Raw genomic sequence first — 10000 nt, forward strand, 5'->3', positions numbered from 1 at the left:
TGACAGAAAGACTTTACAATGGATTTTTAATCTACAACATAACGGAAAGTTTACTTTCCATCACTGTTCCCTCCGGACTGTAAGTCTACTCGAAAATACAGTATGTTTAACCTGGAAACAAAATAGACGCTCACGGCCATCACTTAGCTCAAGCTACGTTAGCCAGCCTGTCAACTGGAATGAGAGGCTAACTAACTAGCATACATGGCTATCAGCAAGCGGCAAAACGATAATTAAATCATTTCACGACGAGGGACATACATTGGATGGAGTAAATAGGCTAATCTTACATAGCCTACCAACTTCATTTCTCTCAGAAATCGATCTATTTTCTTAACTGTAGGCTACTTTACAATCAGTGCCCCTGCTCAGCTTCGTAAATCAAAGCACCAATTACCTAACCTGACCCTAGCCAGATGAATTTCACTCCGCCTAGCTCCACTCATCCATCTGGAACCGATCCATTGAAGTGTTGCTTCAGGATGGCAGGGCCTAATCAAAAAATGCTTGCATATGATTGAATAAGCCACTTGTCCGTCATCTATTGACGTGCTACTTCAACCACTCACATCGAAGCCAACCCGTGTGACGCTAATAACAGTCTCACAGTCGCTTCTACGCTATGTCACATCTATGAAACTCCCGCCTTGTGTCCTGATTGGCTGAACCATAAAGTCGGTTGCAGAAATCACTCTCAATGGAAGAGGTCCCAGATGGATGTGAGTGAAGCTAGGCGGAGCTAAGTGGAATGAAATTCATCTGGCTAATGTCAGGTTACCAATTACCACCCCTTTCGTTCGAAAATTCTAAAACAACGATGTTTTTTAATAACTCAAAATAACATTTCATAAATTAACCTTTTTGAGTAGCCATAGGTGTGTAGATTTGAACCAAATCTGGTTTGGTTCTTATCGGGGCTTTTACTGTCTGAAATATCCGATTTTGTTTATCACGCTCAGAGTTTAGTCTAGCCTATAGCCTTACTCATCATATTTATGACAGTTGGGGAATTCAGGGTATGAGAAAAGGTTAGATATATATATTTTTTTATACTGTAAGAAACATTTTAATCTGGACAGATATCATTAAGTTCTATGATGGTTGTGTTGCGTTCAGTCCAAGATGGCGGAGCTGCAGCTCGGTTCCCTGTCGCAGGAACTGCGACCTATTACTCAGTGGGATTTGATCGCCAGATCAGGTCGTCCAATCGAAACTCTACAATCACGCCGAATGGCTGATGGACGCGTCAGCACACGCAGAGCCCGCCCCCAAGACGAGGCTATAAACCCCACTGGCGCGCATCCATCTTCCTCTTTCTTCCCATGCTTCCCATGCTCATCCCATATGAAGCTTTCCTACAAGCACTTTCGTAAGGCTACCAACTCAATTGTATTTGTGTTCCTCAACACTAATACTGAGTGCCTGCGAATCATTTTTATTGACAACAACAATGATGTCCCGCGCTTACCCGGAGTGCGGCCACCCTAGGGTCACCCTAGGGTCGAGCTGAGAAAAGCCACTGACCTCTCTCTCTCCAGCTGACTCGCTGCGCGGCCCAGGCTATCGGCCGCAACATGGGGCGCTGATTGTGTCGCAGCGCTACCTTTGGCTTTCTCTTTCTCGCCTCTCAGACGCGGAGAAGAGTCCCCTCCTGGACGCACCTACGAGTCCACAAGGGACCTTCGGCGAAGCAGTGAACCTCATGACTGCAAAATTTGAGGCGAACAAGAAAAACAGAGAAGCGCTACAAGCCTGGATCCCCCGTTCGACACCATAAGGCGCCCAGCGCCCCTTTCGTTCTGACGTTCAAAGGACGCAGCCGCCTAAAAGAGAAGCTGGCTCTCGCTCTCCTGCGCCTCCTCTGAAAGGCTTCAAACCCCATAGGATGGAACAGACACACTTTCCGTCCTCCGCAAGCGCCACCTCCTCAACAGCAACCACCTCTGAGGAGACGGGACAACCGTCAGGCCCAGCGAGCTAGGCAGAGCTCGACGGAGAGAACGCCGCAGCCTTAGGGACAGGGGAAAGATGAGGGGGATGTGGGACGATTGTTATCCTCTCCCACCAAAAATGCCTGTTCTCCCCCAGTACATGGTCAGAGAAAGGTTCATCAAAGCACATTATGTTGGCCCATTCTTATGCCCGAACAAATGCTCATAAACGTGTTTTCCCCCCACTCCTTGTCCAGAAATAACGCAGCTTGCTCCCAGAGCGCTATGCTTGTCAGACAAAACTCCCTCGCGTACTTTGGCTCTAACGAGCACCGTGCCGAGTCTGGAGTCCAAAAGTCTTGTTCCCCCTCATGTGGCAATAAAGGAAGTGAACTCGCAGCACACTTTCGCATCTCTTCCTTCACACGAAGCGGCATGGCGCGCGTGTGCAGTGAGTCCCTGGGTGCTGAGGACTGTAACCAAGTTAGGACTGCAATCAGTTTGCACGCCCACCTCCGCGCTTCGCAGGAATAGTGGAGTCAGTAGTGCGAGAGAGCCAGGCACACGTTCTGCAGGAGGAAATAGAGACTCTCCTGCAAAACGGAGCTATTCAGTCAGTGCCTCCGAACGAAATGGCTCTGGGGTTTTATAGCCGCTATTTTCTTGTACCAAAAAAAAACGTAGGCTGGCGCCCCATTCTCGATCTCCGTGCTTTAAACAGACACTTAATGATACGCAAATTTTGAATGCTCACACCCCACCAGTTGGTCAGGTGCATTCGTCCAAACGATTGGTTCATAATCCTGGATCTGAAATCGGCATACTTTCATATTCTCATACACTTCAGACACAGGAAAATTCTACGCTTTGCGTTTCGAGGGCAGGCTTACGAGTTCAAAGTTCTAGCGTTCGGACTTGCTATCTCTCCCTTCGTGTTCACGAAGTGCGTGGAGGCTGCATTTGCGCCTCTACGCCACCAGGGTGTGCGAATTTACACTTATTTAGACGATTGGATCCTATGTGGACAGTCAATAGGAGAAGCCTCTCTTCATGCCACAATGATGTTGTCTCAATTAGAGAGGTTGGGTTTCGTTGTAAATCACGCAAAGAGTGTGTTAACACTGGCTCAGACTGCTTCCTTCCTGGGAATGGAATTGAATTCCAGGGAAATGCTCGTCCGCCTGTCGCCAGAACGAATAATGAATATAAAAATATGTCTCAGGATATTCCGAGTCAGGCAGCGAGTGTCATCGCTCACCTGCCAGAAATTACTGGGAATGATGGCAGCTGCAGCAGTAGCCCTGCCAATGGGCCTGTTGCAAATGAGGCGTTTTCAGATGTGGTACCCCTCACACAAATTTCACTCGTCCAGGGACAGGCACTGCCGGGTGTTAATTACTCCTCAGTGCATGAGGGCCCTTGCTATCTGAAAGAACGACGCCTTCCACCTCAGGGGGGCGCTGCTGGGTGGCGTGTCATGCCGTGTGACAGTGACAACAGATGCATCAACCACGGGGTGGGGTGCAATCTGCAACGACGTAGCAGTGAACGGACGTTGGTCTCGGGAGCGAGCCAAGTCGCACATAAATGTTCTGGAACTCCTCTCGGTCATGCTAGCGCTCCAACATTTTCTACCAATGTTGAGGGGGCAACATGTTCTTGTCAGAACGGACAACACCACGGCGATTGCTTACATTAACCACCAGGACGGGATACGGTCCCGCCCCCTTTTTCAGGTGGCGTGCCGCCTGCTCTTATGGACAGAGAGACACGACATTCTCTCTCTCCGGGCGGTACATGTACCAGGGCATGCCAATGTGGGCGCAGATCTGCTGTCACGGGGCAACCCGCGCGCAGCAGACTGGCGGTGGAGGAGATCTGGGCTCGCTTTGGCAAGGCCGATGTAGATCTCTTTGCGTCGCGGGAGAACACACAGTGCCCTCTGTGGTTGTCGCTAGGAGGGGACGAGCCGCCCCTAGGGGTGGACGCATTGGCCCACCCATGGCCGAGGGCACACCTGTATGCCTTCCCTCCGATAGCAATTCTTCCTCACACTCTGGCCAGAGTGAGGGAGGAGCACAAATCTCTCATCCTGGTTGCCCCGATATGGCCCAACCAGCCCTGGTTCGCAGACATACGCAGTTTGTCAGTGGGGACTCCATGGGTACTCCCTCATTGGCGAGACCTGCTGACGCAGGCGCGCGGCCTGGTGTGGCACCCCTGACCAGCGCTGTGGAGACTGGCAGCCTGGCAACTGAAAGGGTGAGGTTCTCAGTGGCGGGTCTGTCTGATGCTGTGGTGGAGACCATCCAAAGCGCCAGGGCCCCGTCTACATGCTCCTTGTACACGTTAAAGTGGTGTGTTTTTGCACAGTGGTGTTCTTCAAGGAATCATGACCCTTTTCAGTGCTCGGTCAGTGTAGTCTTGTCCTTTCTTCAAGATCTACTTGAACAGGGGAAGGCTGCCTCCACTATCAAGGTGTATCTGGCAGCCATATCTGCGTGTCATTTTGGCATCAGTGGTGCGAGCCCAGGCTCGCATCCGCTGGTTTCTCGGTTTATGGCAGGAGTGAGACGTGTCAGGATTTCCCACCCCACTCTCTTTCCGGCCTGGGACCTGTTGGTGGTGTTACGTGCGCTGTCAGAGCCTTCCTTTGAGCCTCTACAGGCTTTGGATATTAAGATGCTCTCACTTAAGACTGCTTTGCTGCTGGCATTGGCATCTGCAAAGCGGGTGGGTGAGATACATGCTCTCTCAGTACATTCGGCGCTGTAATCAGCTGTTTGTGTGTTACGGGGCAGCTCAAGAGGGTAAAGCTCTATCTAAGGACAGGCTTGCACACTGGATAGTAGAGGCCATTGCAATTGCCTACAAGAGCCTCGATATGGAGCCGCCGGCAGGGTTACATGCACACTCAACAAGGGATGTGTCATCGTCGTGGGCTCTTCACAGAGGCCTGTCTGTGAGTGACATCTGTAAAGCAGCTGGGTGGAGCTCCGTCCATACTTTTGTACGGTTCTACATGCTGGATGTGTCAGGATCTTCAGTTTTGGGAGCTAGTGGCACTGAAGCCTGAGCTCTGAGGTTGCATAAGCACTTTGATGTATATCGCATGTGGCCTTTTTCACCCATGTTAGGATATATAGGATAATGCCTTGTTTGCACCCTGGTTACACCCTCCCCCTTATAGCACGGGTGGTCAGGGGTCTGTTATGTCTTAGTACTGTGTTATGACAGCATATTATGTGAAGGGATCCCTCTGCATCGACACAGCTCTGTGCGTGTATGGATGCGGTCCCACTGAGTAATAGGTCGCAGTTCCTGCGACAGGGAACGTCTGGGTTACAGATGTAACACCGGTTCCCTGAGTAGGGACCAGACCTATTACTACGTAAGCACAGTGTGTCTCTGCTGAGGTGCTCAGCAGCGAAAGAGGAAGATGGATGCGCATCAGTGGGGTTTATAGCCTCGCCTTGGGGGCGGGCTCTGCGTGTGCTGACGCGTCCATCAGCCATTCGGAGTTTCGATTAGATGACCCGATCTGGCGATCAAGTCCCACTATTAGGTCTGGTCCCTACTGAGGGAACCGGTGTTACATCTGTAACCCAGACGTTATGGATGCGTTTGTTGCAATGGGACGTTCTATTGAGTTTCACCTCTTGTTCTTCTATACTCTTTGAGCTTGTCAGTGACGCCATGTCAGTGTTAAAAATTCAAGCTGTTTGCATTCTATTTGTCAACCAGATGCTTTACTGTTTGTTAGCAATTGGCTATTGTTAGCAGTTAGCTATTTTGTAATAAAGCATTACACAGTATTTTACACAACCAAACGTGATAGCAACATAGTGGCAGATCGAGGTTGGACACTATTCTTTCTACGATTTAATGTGACACAAAGCAAGTGGACGAGTCACGGTACAACTTCAGAGGGCATTTCCTGGGCATTTCATTTGCAACTGTAACCTTTGAATTGGTGAAAACAGCTCGGTGTACGACTTGAACAGAGAAATAGAACGGCAACAGTCCAGCTCTCTGTCTGAACAGACATTAAGACAGAAACACATCAAAACCCCCCCACACACACACACACACACAAACACATCAACCCCCCCCACACACACACCCACACAAACACACACATCAACCCACACACACACACACACACACACACCAACCCACACAATCACACACACACACACACACACACACACACACACACACACACACACACAAACACATCAACCCGCCACAAGTTCTCAGAATACATCTTCTATAACTGCCATTATTACAACAATAAAAGACATTCTGTATGTTCTCTGTGAAATGTTCGATGTGGAAGGGTGTGACTGAGATGATGATCAGGAATGCAATTCCTTCCTGCCTGGGATTTGACCAAAGAGTCACTCTCATTCCAGCAAAAAAAAAAAAAAACAGCAAAACAAGAAAAAAGTATCTGTATGTCCCTCTGAGGTCACTTTACTGGTTCCAATATACATTTTCTAAAGCAACACAATGACATCACTGTCTTTCAAAACATGTGTCTGTATGTGACAGTCATGCGTACACATTGTCATAAACATGTGCAGATTATTTTCTGAAATAGGACACAGACTCAAACACACACACACACACACACACACACACACGTCATGTGATGAATGTTCACCCACACCAGGCAAGTTCCTTCTCTCATACAGTCCCACAAACCAATCACTCAATCTGCGTGTGTATGTGTTATGCGCATTGCAGTCTATTTGGAACCACTTCCTAATACTATAATTCATGATTAACTCAGGAGTTACAAGTGGTTAGTTAATGATATTTTGTGAGCTTATCTAAAGTGAGGACTTTCTATGCCTTGCAACACATTTTCAAATGAGTTGTAAAGATTACATTCACATTCATTCTTTTAGCAGACAAGCAACGCACACATGTCAATTAAATTGAAGGCCATTGACATAACAGTGAAAGCCGGGAATCAAACCCCCAACTTTTCAGGCTACTGCATGCAAGACCTGCTCCTTATCCACTACACTACCTTGGCCCAGATAGAAACCCCTACAACTATGCAAGAGTTTCTGTTTTCTTCTACTACACACTGTTATTAAACATCTGTAAACTATTATTAAATGCTGTATTCTTCATTTGCAAAGCATTATTCCTACATTAATTCTCATTTGTAAATCATGTTTACACACAGTTAAAAATGGTTTGCTCATAGTAAACATGCATATCTACATTATATTTTTGAATTGACTGTTGCAATACCACTGGGCAGAGGTAGTGTAGTGGATAGGGAGCTGGGTAAACATGCAGTAATCCATAAAGTTGGGGGTTCAAACCCCGGCGTCCACTTTGCCCTTTAATTTCATTGACGTGTAAGTGGCTTTGGGTGAAAGTGTCAGCTAAATTAATAAATCCGAGTGTAAACTTTAACTCATTTGTAAATGTGTTGCAAGGCATAAAACGTCCTCACTTAAGATGAGCTCACAAAATATCATTAACTAACCACTTGTAACTCCTGAGTTAATTATGAATTATAGTATTAGGAAGTGGTTTATAAAATATGTATCCTCACCTTAACTCATCATTAGTGCATGTGTATGAAACAACTGTTAAATAATGGAAATATTACTTAATCAAAAACATATTATTGCATCATTTATTAAGTATTAACAATAATCTATAAACATATTTTACCCTGGGGATCAATAAAGTATCTATCTATCTATCTATCTATCTATCTATCTATCTATCTATCTATCTATCTATCTATATTTTAGATATAGGCTTATTTACTATGAACAAACTATTTATAACTGTGTGAACAAATGCTTTACTGATGATAAATTAGAAATTACTAATGATGAACAAACCATTAACTAATAAGTAACAAAGGCTTACTAAATGATGAATTGTGTGTAGTTATTATAAAGTGTTACCTTTTTTTCTTTTTATCCTTCTTTTGGAACAGATGTATCTGTTCATATTACAGTGTTTAAAATGTTCGCTTTTGGTGACTCTGCTTTGAAAATCATGCTAATAAAGCTTATTTGAATTGAATTAAAGTCAATTTAACTTATTTGTTTGTGCAGTTGCACCAACACCATACATATTGATACATACATGTTGGTTTTGGACTAGTGATCTCTGCATGCTTCTCCTGTTAAGCCACAGACTACAGTACAGGATAGTTGCTTTTGGAAGATCTTACTTTTGGAAAACGAAAAAAAGAAATCAGAAAGTTTCAGAATGGTTTGTTCAATTATCTTATATAAAAAAAAAGATATGTGTTCCTGCGATCTGGATGTACTTCGTAATAATTGTAATTGGGTTTGTCTGGCCAAAACTCTGCTGCAAAAACTTTTAAGAAAAGAACCCTACACTGAGTTGGATCTTTGGCCTCCAGCAGGAAAGTGATTTCTGAATGATTCAGGGTGAGATGAGGAGTTGAGATGGCTCCAGAACGCTTCCCAAGACACATCACTCACACTCACACACACACACACACACACACTCATACACACAAAACACACACACACACACACACACACACACACACACACACACACACATCACACACACACACATCACACACACACACACACACACACACACACACACACACACACACACACAACAAACATTAGCTCTCATGCTCATGTGTGTGTGTGTGTGTGTGCATGTGTGTGTGTGTGTGTGTGTGTGTGTGTGTGTTTGAACATTTGGAACATTAGCTCTCATGCCGCCAGTCCGCTAGTCAACATTTAAAGTGTTATCTACACAATCTGCATTCACTTTCTTAGGAAATGCTGGGAGAAGTACAGGATCAAGACTTTTCTGAAATCAGTGAAGTATGCAATTCAATTGTGCATTTCAATTATGAAAAAAAAATCCTTTCCTTTCCTTTAGGTGTATTTTTATATTATCTTCAATGATAATTTTTATACATTACATTACATTACAGAATAATTAATATACTGTGGAGTTCTTACAGGTATTTTTACTTCTGCTATAGGGTGTTGCTAGGGTAATTAGGATGGTTGCTAGGGTGTTGTAGACCAATTTCCTCTTTAAAATTGTACTTTATTGTCTTTTAATTGTTGCAAACACAAAATATTATGTCCTGATACGGAATTGAGCAGAACACATGCACACAAGCACACACACACAAGTATGTACCCACGAACACACACACTCACGCACCCACACATCCAGCCATCCACCCACACACACACACACACACACACACACACACACACACACACACACACACACACACACACACACACACACACAGATCATATCTCAACACAGACCCCTTCATCAGTGATCAGAAGTATCATCTTACACTGAAACATGAACTAGATCTAGATCAAGGCTAACAGATGAAAGAGAGGGGCAGACAGACAGACAGAAGCACTGTGCACTGTGTGTGTGTGTGTGTGTGTGTGTGTGTGTGTGTGTGCTGGGCGTGTGTGTGTGTGTGATGTGTGTGTGTGTGTGTGTGTGTGTGTGTGTGTGTGTGTGTGTGTGTGTGTGTGTGTGTGTGTGTGTGTGTGTGTGTGTGTGTGTGTGTGTGGGCAGGGTGTGTGTGTGTGTGTGTGTGTGTGTGTGTGTGTGTGTGTGTGTGTGTGTGTGTGTGTGTTAGGGTTAATGTGTGCACATGACCAGGGGAGCTTAACACACCACCTGTGACCATGCTACTTGCACAGAAAAGGTCAATGATCTTTTCAGCAGGAGGTCCATACACATCTGGTCTATGTGTATGTGCACCTGTGTGTGTCTGTGTGTGTGTGTGTGTGTGTGTGTGTGTCTGTTTGTTTGTGTCTGTGTGTGTGTTGTGTGTGTGTGTGTCTGTCTGTGTGTCTGTGTGTGTGTATGTGCACATGTGTGTGTATGTGTGTGTGTGTGTGTGTGTGTGTGTGTGTGTGTGTGTGTGTGTGTGTGTGTGTTTTTTATTTTTTTTAAATTGATACCTTCATGAACAGCTGAATATCTGGTGATTGTGATGGAATGGCTGTGATCTAATAATTCTCTATTGGGAAATACGGTAACACTTGACGGGT

General features: G+C 45.5%; 1 protein-coding gene across 1 annotated transcript in view; it reads right to left on the reverse strand.

The window, feature by feature from the left end:
- cped1 (cadherin-like and PC-esterase domain containing 1) overlaps nt 1–10000 on the reverse strand; it is a 121318-nt gene that overhangs the window by 48858 nt on the left and 62460 nt on the right. The gene's annotated exons all lie outside the window — the stretch shown is intronic.

Source organism: Alosa alosa, chromosome 17 (assembly GCF_017589495.1).
Source record: "Alosa alosa isolate M-15738 ecotype Scorff River chromosome 17, AALO_Geno_1.1, whole genome shotgun sequence".
Lineage (NCBI taxonomy): Eukaryota > Metazoa > Chordata > Actinopteri > Clupeiformes > Clupeidae > Alosa > Alosa alosa.